The following is a 7,732-nucleotide window of genomic DNA, read 5'->3' as shown; positions in this document are numbered from 1 at the left end:
GTCTTCATTAATTGTCCTGAGAATAAATAGAAGGCTGAGACCTCTGTTACTGCATATCAGTCAGTCAAGCTGAGACTTTTAAAGAGGCGCGTGCATTGGCCGGGAATCGAACCCGGGTCTCCCGCGTGGCAGGCGAGAATTCGACCACTGAACCACCAATGCCCACGTGTTGGAAAAAGGAGTTCCATTGAAGACGCCATGGCGTGTAGACAGAATCTTTTTCTTGATGGTCCATCAGTACTACATACTAAACCACATACTAACCTCATCACCACTGAACTACCAATGCCCACATTGTGTTCCACTGCACCACTGGACAGTCGCACTAATGACATTTGTACTTGGGACAGAATGTTTTGCTGAAAGGTAAAACAGTTTCGGAAACTGCCCAACCCTCGTGTCTACTCAAGAGATGGAGAGAAGGTAGAGGTGTCTTAAATCATCTTTATAGCATACCTTCCTTTTTCCCTTTGTTGTGTTTCATGCCATTCTAGTGGGGTGAGAATTTGCAGATGCAGAGGCGAGAATTCGACCACTGAACCACCAATGCCCATGTGCCGGAGAAAGGAGTTCCATTGAAGACGCCATCGCGTGTAGACAGAATGTTTTTTGATGGTCCATCAGTACTACGAACTAAACCACACACTAACTTCATCACCACTGAACTACCAATGCCCACATTGTGTTCCACTGCACCTCTGGACAGTCACACTAATAAAGTTAGTACTTGGGACAGAATGTTTTGTTGGAAAACTGTTTCGGAAGCTGTCCACCCATCACGTTTACTCAAGAGATGGAGAGAAGGTAGAAATGTCTTAAAACATCTTTATAGCATACCTTCCCTTTTTCCTTTGTTCTGTTTCATGCCCTTCTAGTGGTGTGAAAATTTGCAGGTGTTGAAATCTAAGCTCCTTGACTGGCACACATCTTGGGTATTAGACAGGGGAGCGCAATTCCTGGATGTCCGCTTTAGTTTGGCTTGAATTTTAGGTTTTATATATGCTTTAAGCATCTAGAGTTCACGGAAAAAAACACTTGTTCTCCTAAAGCCTTTATTCCTTTGTCCTTTGCATTACCAATGCTCTCTCTAGAAGGTAGAGGACTGCACATATGTCCAAGCTGGCCATTCTACAATAGACCTGCCTCGTGTCAGGCTTGACAAAAAATGTAAACACCACCTCATCACATCTATCCTCATCACCACTGAACTACCGAGGCTGAGGGAAAAAGCATGCTAAATTGAAAAAATGTAAACATCTTTTCGCATTTCACAAAGGCAATAGCATTGACGCCCTTAATTGAGTCTTCATTAATTGTCTTCAGACTAATGAGGTTAGTACTTGGGACAGAATGTTTTGTTGTAAAACAGTTTCGGAGGCTGCCCAGCCCTCAAGTCTACTCAAGAGATGGAGAGAAGGTAGAACTGTCTCAAAACATCTTTATAGCATACCCTCCCTTTTTCCGTTGTTCTGTTTCATGTCATTCTAGTGGTGTGAAAATGTGCAGGTGTTGAAGTCTAAGCTCCTTGACTGGCACAAATCTCGGTACTAGAGAGGGGAGCTGGAGTTCACGGAAAGAACACTTGTTGTGCTGAATACTTTATTCCTTTGACCTTTGGATTACCAATGCTGTCTCTGGAAGGTAGAGGACCGCACATATGTCAAAGCTGTCCATTCTACGAAAAACCTGCCTCGTGTGAGGCTTGAACTCACGACCTTCAGATTATGAGACTGACGCGCTGCCAACTGCGCCAACGAGGCTGAGGGAATGCGCCTGCTAAATTGAAAAACAATTGTAAACACCTTTTCGCATTTCATAAAGACAATAGCATTGACACACTTAATTGGGTCTTCATTAATTGTCCTGAGAATAAATAGAAGGCTGAGACCTCTGTTACTGCATATCAGTCAGTCAAGCTGAGACTTTTAAAGAGGGGCTTGGATTCCTGGATGTCCGCTTTAGTTTGGCTTGAATTTTAGGTTTTATATATGCTTTAAGCATGTAGAGTTCACGGAAAAAAACACTTGTTCTCCAAAAGCCTTTATTCCTTTGTCCTTTGCATTACCAATGCTCTCTCTAGAAGGTAGAGGACTGCACATATGTCCAAGCTGGCCATTCTACAATAGACCTGCCTCGTGTCAGGCTTGACAAAAAATGTAAACACCACCTCATCACATCTATCCTCATCACCACTGAACTACCGAGGCTGAGGGAAAAAGCATGCTAAATTGAAAAAATGTAAACATCTTTTCGCATTTCACAAAGGCAATAGCATTGACGCCCTTAATTGAGTCTTCATTAATTGTCTTCAGACTAATGAGGTTTGTACTTGGGACAGAATGTTTTGTTGTAAAACAGTTTCGGAGGCTGCCCAGCCCTCAAGTCTACTCAAGAGATGGAGAGAAGGTAGAACTGTCTCAAAACATCTTTATAGCATACCCTCCCTTTTTCCTGTGTTCTGTTTCATGTCATTCTAGTGGTGTGAAAATGTGCAGGTGTTGAAGTCTAAGCTCCTTGACTGGCACAAATCTCGGTACTAGAGAGGGGAGCTGGAGTTCACGGAAAGAACACTTGTTGTGCTGAAGAATTTATTCCTTTGACCTTTGGATTACCAATGCTGTCTCTGGAAGGTAGAGGACCGCACATATGTCGAAGCTGTCCATTCTACGAAAAACCTGCCTCGTGTGAGGCTTGAACTCACGACCTTCAGATTATGAGACTGACGCGCTGCCAACTGCGCCAACGAGGCTGAGGGAATGCGCCTGCTAAATAGAAAAACAATTGTAAACACCTTTTCGCATTTCATAAAGACAATAGCATTGACACACTTAATTGGGTCTTCATTAATTGTCCTGAGAATAAATAGAAGGCTGAGACCTCTGTTACTGCATATCAGTCAGTCAGTCAAGCTGCGCTCATTTTGAGTTGTGAGACTTTTAAAGAGGTGCTTGCATTGGCCGGGAATCGAACCCGGTTCTCCAGCGTGGCAGGCGAGAATTCGACCACTGAACCACCAATGCCCACGTGTTGGAAAAAGGAGTTCCATTGAAGACGCCATCGCGTGTAGACAGAATCTTTTTCTTGATGGTCCATCAGTACTACATACTAAACCACATACTAACCTCATCACCACTGAACTACCAATGCCCACATTGTGTTCCACTGCACCACTGGACAGTCGCACTAATGACATTTGTACTTGGGACAGAATGTTTTGCTGAAAGGTAAAACAGTTTCGGAAACTGCCCAACCCTCGTGTCTACTCAAGAGATGGAGAGAAGGTAGAAGTGTCTTAAATCATCTTTATAGCATACCTTCCTTTTTCCCTTTGTTGTGTTTCATGCCATTCTAGTGGGGTGAGAATTTGCAGATGCAGAGGCGAGAATTCGACCACTGAACCACCAATGCCCATGTGCCGGAGAAAGGAGTTCCATTGAAGACGCCATCGCGTGTAGACAGAATGTTTTTTGATGGTCCATCAGTACTACGTACTAAACCACACACTAACCTCATCACCACTGAACTACCAATGCCCACATTGTGTTCCACTGCACCTCTGGACAGTCACACTAATAAAGTTAGTACTTGGGACAGAATGTTTTGTTGGAAAACTGTTTCGGAAGCTGTCCACCCATCACGTTTACTCAAGAGATGGAGAGAAGGTAGAAATGTCTTAAAACATCTTTATAGCATACCTTCCCTTTTTCCTTTGTTCTGTTTCATGCCCTTCTAGTGGTGTGAAAATTTGCAGGTGTTGAAATCTAAGCTCCTTGACTGGCACACATCTTGGGTATTAGACAGGGGAGCGCAATTCCTGGATGTCCGCTTTAGTTTGGCTTGAATTTTAGGTTTTATATATGCTTTAAGCATCTAGAGTTCACGGAAAAAAACACTTGTTCTCCTAAAGCCTTTATTCCTTTGTCCTTTGCATTACCAATGCTCTCTCTAGAAGGTAGAGGACTGCACATATGTCCAAGCTGGCCATTCTACAATAGACCTGCCTCGTGTCAGGCTTGACAAAAAATGTAAACACCACCTCATCACATCTATCCTCATCACCACTGAACTACCGAGGCTGATGGAAAAAGCATGCTAAATTGAAAAAATGTAAACATCTTTTCGCATTTCACAAAGGCAATAGCATTGACGCCCTTAATTGAGTCTTCATTAATTGTCTTCAGACTAATGAGGTTAGTACTTGGGACAGAATGTTTTGTTGTAAAACAGTTTCGGAGGCTGCCCAGCCCTCAAGTCTACTCAAGAGATGGAGAGAAGGTAGAACTGTCTCAAAACATCTTTATAGCATACCCTCCCTTTTTCCGTTGTTCTGTTTCATGTCATTCTAGTGGTGTGAAAATGTGCAGGTGTTGAAGTCTAAGCTCCTTGACTGGCACAAATCTCGGTACTAGAGAGGGGAGCTGGAGTTCACGGAAAGAACACTTGTTGTGCTGAAGACTTTATTCCTTTGACCTTTGGATTACCAATGCTGTCTCTGGAAGGTAGAGGACCGCACATATGTCGAAGCTGTCCATTCTACGAAAAACCTGCCTCGTGTGAGGCTTGAACTCACGACCTTCAGATTTTGAGACTGACGCGCTGCCAACTGCGCCAACGAGGCTGAGGGAATGCGCCTGCTAAATTGAAAAACAATTGTAAACACCTTTTCGCATTTCATAAAGACAATAGCATTGACACACTTAATTGGGTCTTCATTAATTGTCCTGAGAATAAATAGAAGGCTGAGACCTCTGTTACTGCATATCAGTCAGTCAAGCTGCGCTCGTTTTGAGTTGTGAGACTTTTAAAGAGGTGCTTGCATTGGCCGGGAATCGAACCCGGTTCTCCAGCGTGGCAGGCGAGAATTTGACCACTGAACCACCAATGCCCACGTGTTGGAAAAAGGAGTTCCATTGAAGACGCCATCGCGTGTAGACAGAATCTTTTTCTTGATGGTCCATCAGTACTACATACTAAACCACATACTAACCTCATCACCACTGAACTACCAATGCCCACATTGTGTTCCACTGCACCACTGGACAGTCGCACTAATGACATTTGTACTTGGGACAGAATGTTTTGCTGAAAGGTAAAACAGTTTCGGAAACTGCCCAACCCTCGTGTCTACTCAAGAGATGGAGAGAAGGTAGAAGTGTCTTAAATCATCTTTATAGCATACCTTCCTTTTTCCCTTTGTTGTGTTTCATGCCATTCTAGTGGGGTGAGAATTTGCAGATGCAGAGGCGAGAATTCGACCACTGAACCACCAATGCCCATGTGCCGGAGAAAGGAGTTCCATTGAAGACGCCATCGCGTGTAGACAGAATGTTTTTTGATGGTCCATCAGTACTACGTACTAAACCACACACTAACCTCATCACCACTGAACTACCAATGCCCACATTGTGTTCCACTGCACCTCTGGACAGTCGCACTAATGACATTTGTACTTGGGACAGAATGTTTTGTTGAAAGGTAAAACTGTTTCGGAAGCTGTCCACCCATCACGTCTACTCAAGAGATGGAGAGAAGGTAGAAATGTCTTAAATCATCTTTATAGCATACCTTCCTTTTTCCCTTTGTTGTGTTTCATGCCTTTCTAGTGGGGTGAGAATTTGCAGATGCAGAGGCGAGAATTCGACCACTGAACCACAAATGCCCATGTGCCGGAGAAAGGAGTTCCATTGAAGACGCCATCGCGTGTAGACAGAATGTTTTTTGATGGTCCATCAGTACTACGTACTAAACCACACACTAACCTCATCACCACTGAACTACCAATGCCCACATTGTGTTCCACTGCACCTCTGGACAGTCACACTAATGAAGTTAGTACTTGGGACAGAATGTTTTGTTGGATGGTAAAACAGTTTCGGAGGCTGCCCAGCCCTCACGTCTACTCAAGAGATGGAGAGAAGGTAGAACTGTCTCAAAACATCTTTATAGCATACCCTCCCTTTTTCCTTTGTTCTGTTTCATGTCATTCTAGTGGTGTGAAAATGTGCAGGTGTTGAAGTCTAAACTCCTTGACTGGCACAAATCTCGGTACTAGAGAGGGGAGCTGGAGTTCACGGAAAGAACACTTGTTGTGCTGAAGACTTTATTCCTTTGACCTTTGGATTACCAATGCTGTCTCTGGAAGGTAGAGGACCGCACATATGTCGAAGCTGTCCATTCTACGAAAAACCTGCCTCGTGTGAGGCTTGAACTCACGACCTTCAGATTATGAGACTGACGCGCTGCCAACTGTTAATTGTAAACACCTTTTCGCATTTCATAAAGACAATAGCATTGACACACTTAATTGGGTCTTCATTAATTGTCCTGAGAATAAATAGAAGGCTGAGACCTCTGTTACTGCATATCAGTCAGTCAAGCTGAGACTTTTAAAGAGGCGCTTGCAGCCTAAACCACATACTAACCTCATCACCACTGAACTACCAATGCCCACATTGTGTTCCACTGCACCACTGGACAGTCGCACTAATGACATTTGTACTTGGGACAGAATGTTTTGCTGAAAGGTAAAACAGTTTCGGAAACTGCCCAACCCTCGTGTCTACTCAAGAGATGGAGAGAAGGTAGAAGTGTCTTAAATCATCTTTATAGCATACCTTCCTTTTTCCCTTTGTTGTGTTTCATGCCATTCTAGTGGGGTGAGAATTTGCAGATGCAGAGGCGAGAATTCGACCACTGAACCACCAATGCCCATGTGCCGGAGAAAGGAGTTCCATTGAAGACGCCATCGCGTGTAGACAGAATGTTTTTTGATGGTCCATCAGTACTACGTACTAAACCACACACTAACCTCATCACCACTGAACTACCAATGCCCACATTGTGTTCCACTGCACCTCTGGACAGTCACACTAATGAAGTTAGTACTTGGGACAGAATGTTTTGTTGGAAAACTGTTTCGGAAGCTGTCCACCCATCACGTCTACTCAAGAGATGGAGAGAAGGTAGAAATGTTTTAAAACATCTTTATAGCATACCTTCCCTTTTTCCTTTGTTCTGTTTCATGCCCTTCTAGTGGTGTGAAAATTTGCAGGTGTTGAAATCTAAGCTCCTTGACTGGCACACATCTTGGGTATTAGACAGGGGAGCGCAATTCCTGGATGTCCGCTTTAGTTTGGGTTGAATTTTAGGTTTTATATATGCTTTAAGCATCTAGAGTTCACGGAAAAAAACACTTGTTCTCCTAAAGCCTTTATTCCTTTGTCCTTTGCATTACCAATGCTCTCTCTAGAAGGTAGAGGACTGCACATATGTCCAAGCTGGCCATTCTACAATAGACCTGCCTCGTGTCAGGCTTGACAAAAAATGTAAACACCTCATCACATCTATCCTCATCACCACTGAACTACCGAGGCTGAGGGAAAAAGCATGCTAAATTGAAAAAATGTAAACATCTTTTCGCATTTCACAAAGGCAATAGCATTGACGCCCTTAATTGAGTCTTCATTAATTGTCTTCAGACTAATGAGGTTAGTACTTGGGACAGAATGTTTTGTTGTAAAACAGTTTCGGAGGCTGCCCAGCCCTCAAGTCTACTCAAGAGATGGAGAGAAGGTAGAACTGTCTCAAAACATCTTTATAGCATACCCTCCCTTTTTCCTTTGTTCTGTTTCATGCCCTTCTAGTGGTGTGAAAATGTGCAGGTGTTGAAGTCTAAGCTCCTTGACTGGCACAAATCTCGGTACTAGAGAGGGGAGCTGGAGTTCACGGAAAG

At 43.6% G+C, this 7,732-nt stretch overlaps 4 non-coding genes across 4 annotated transcripts; all 4 read right to left on the bottom strand.

Moving 5' to 3' along the window:
- Positions 1-91: 91 nt before the first annotated feature.
- trnag-gcc (transfer RNA glycine (anticodon GCC)) lies at positions 92-162 on the bottom strand. The gene has a single exon. It is a non-coding gene; the product is annotated as a tRNA-Gly (tRNA).
- Positions 163-1,687: 1,525 nt separating this feature from the next.
- trnam-cau (transfer RNA methionine (anticodon CAU)) lies at positions 1,688-1,760 on the bottom strand. Its single transcript has one exon. It is a non-coding gene; the product is annotated as a tRNA-Met (tRNA).
- A 916-nt stretch (positions 1,761-2,676) lies between these two features.
- trnam-cau (transfer RNA methionine (anticodon CAU)) lies at positions 2,677-2,749 on the bottom strand. The gene has a single exon. It is a non-coding gene; the product is annotated as a tRNA-Met (tRNA).
- Positions 2,750-4,545: 1,796 nt separating this feature from the next.
- Positions 4,546-4,618, bottom strand: trnal-caa (transfer RNA leucine (anticodon CAA)). Its single transcript has one exon. It is a non-coding gene; the product is annotated as a tRNA-Leu (tRNA).
- Positions 4,619-7,732: the final 3,114 nt, after the last annotated feature.

This window comes from Channa argus, unplaced genomic scaffold (genome assembly GCF_033026475.1).
Source record: "Channa argus isolate prfri unplaced genomic scaffold, Channa argus male v1.0 Contig120, whole genome shotgun sequence".
Classification (NCBI taxonomy): Eukaryota; Metazoa; Chordata; class Actinopteri; order Anabantiformes; family Channidae; genus Channa; species Channa argus.
The sequence above is the reverse complement of the archived record's forward strand: the minus strand, read 5'-3'. Positions and strand labels throughout refer to the sequence as shown.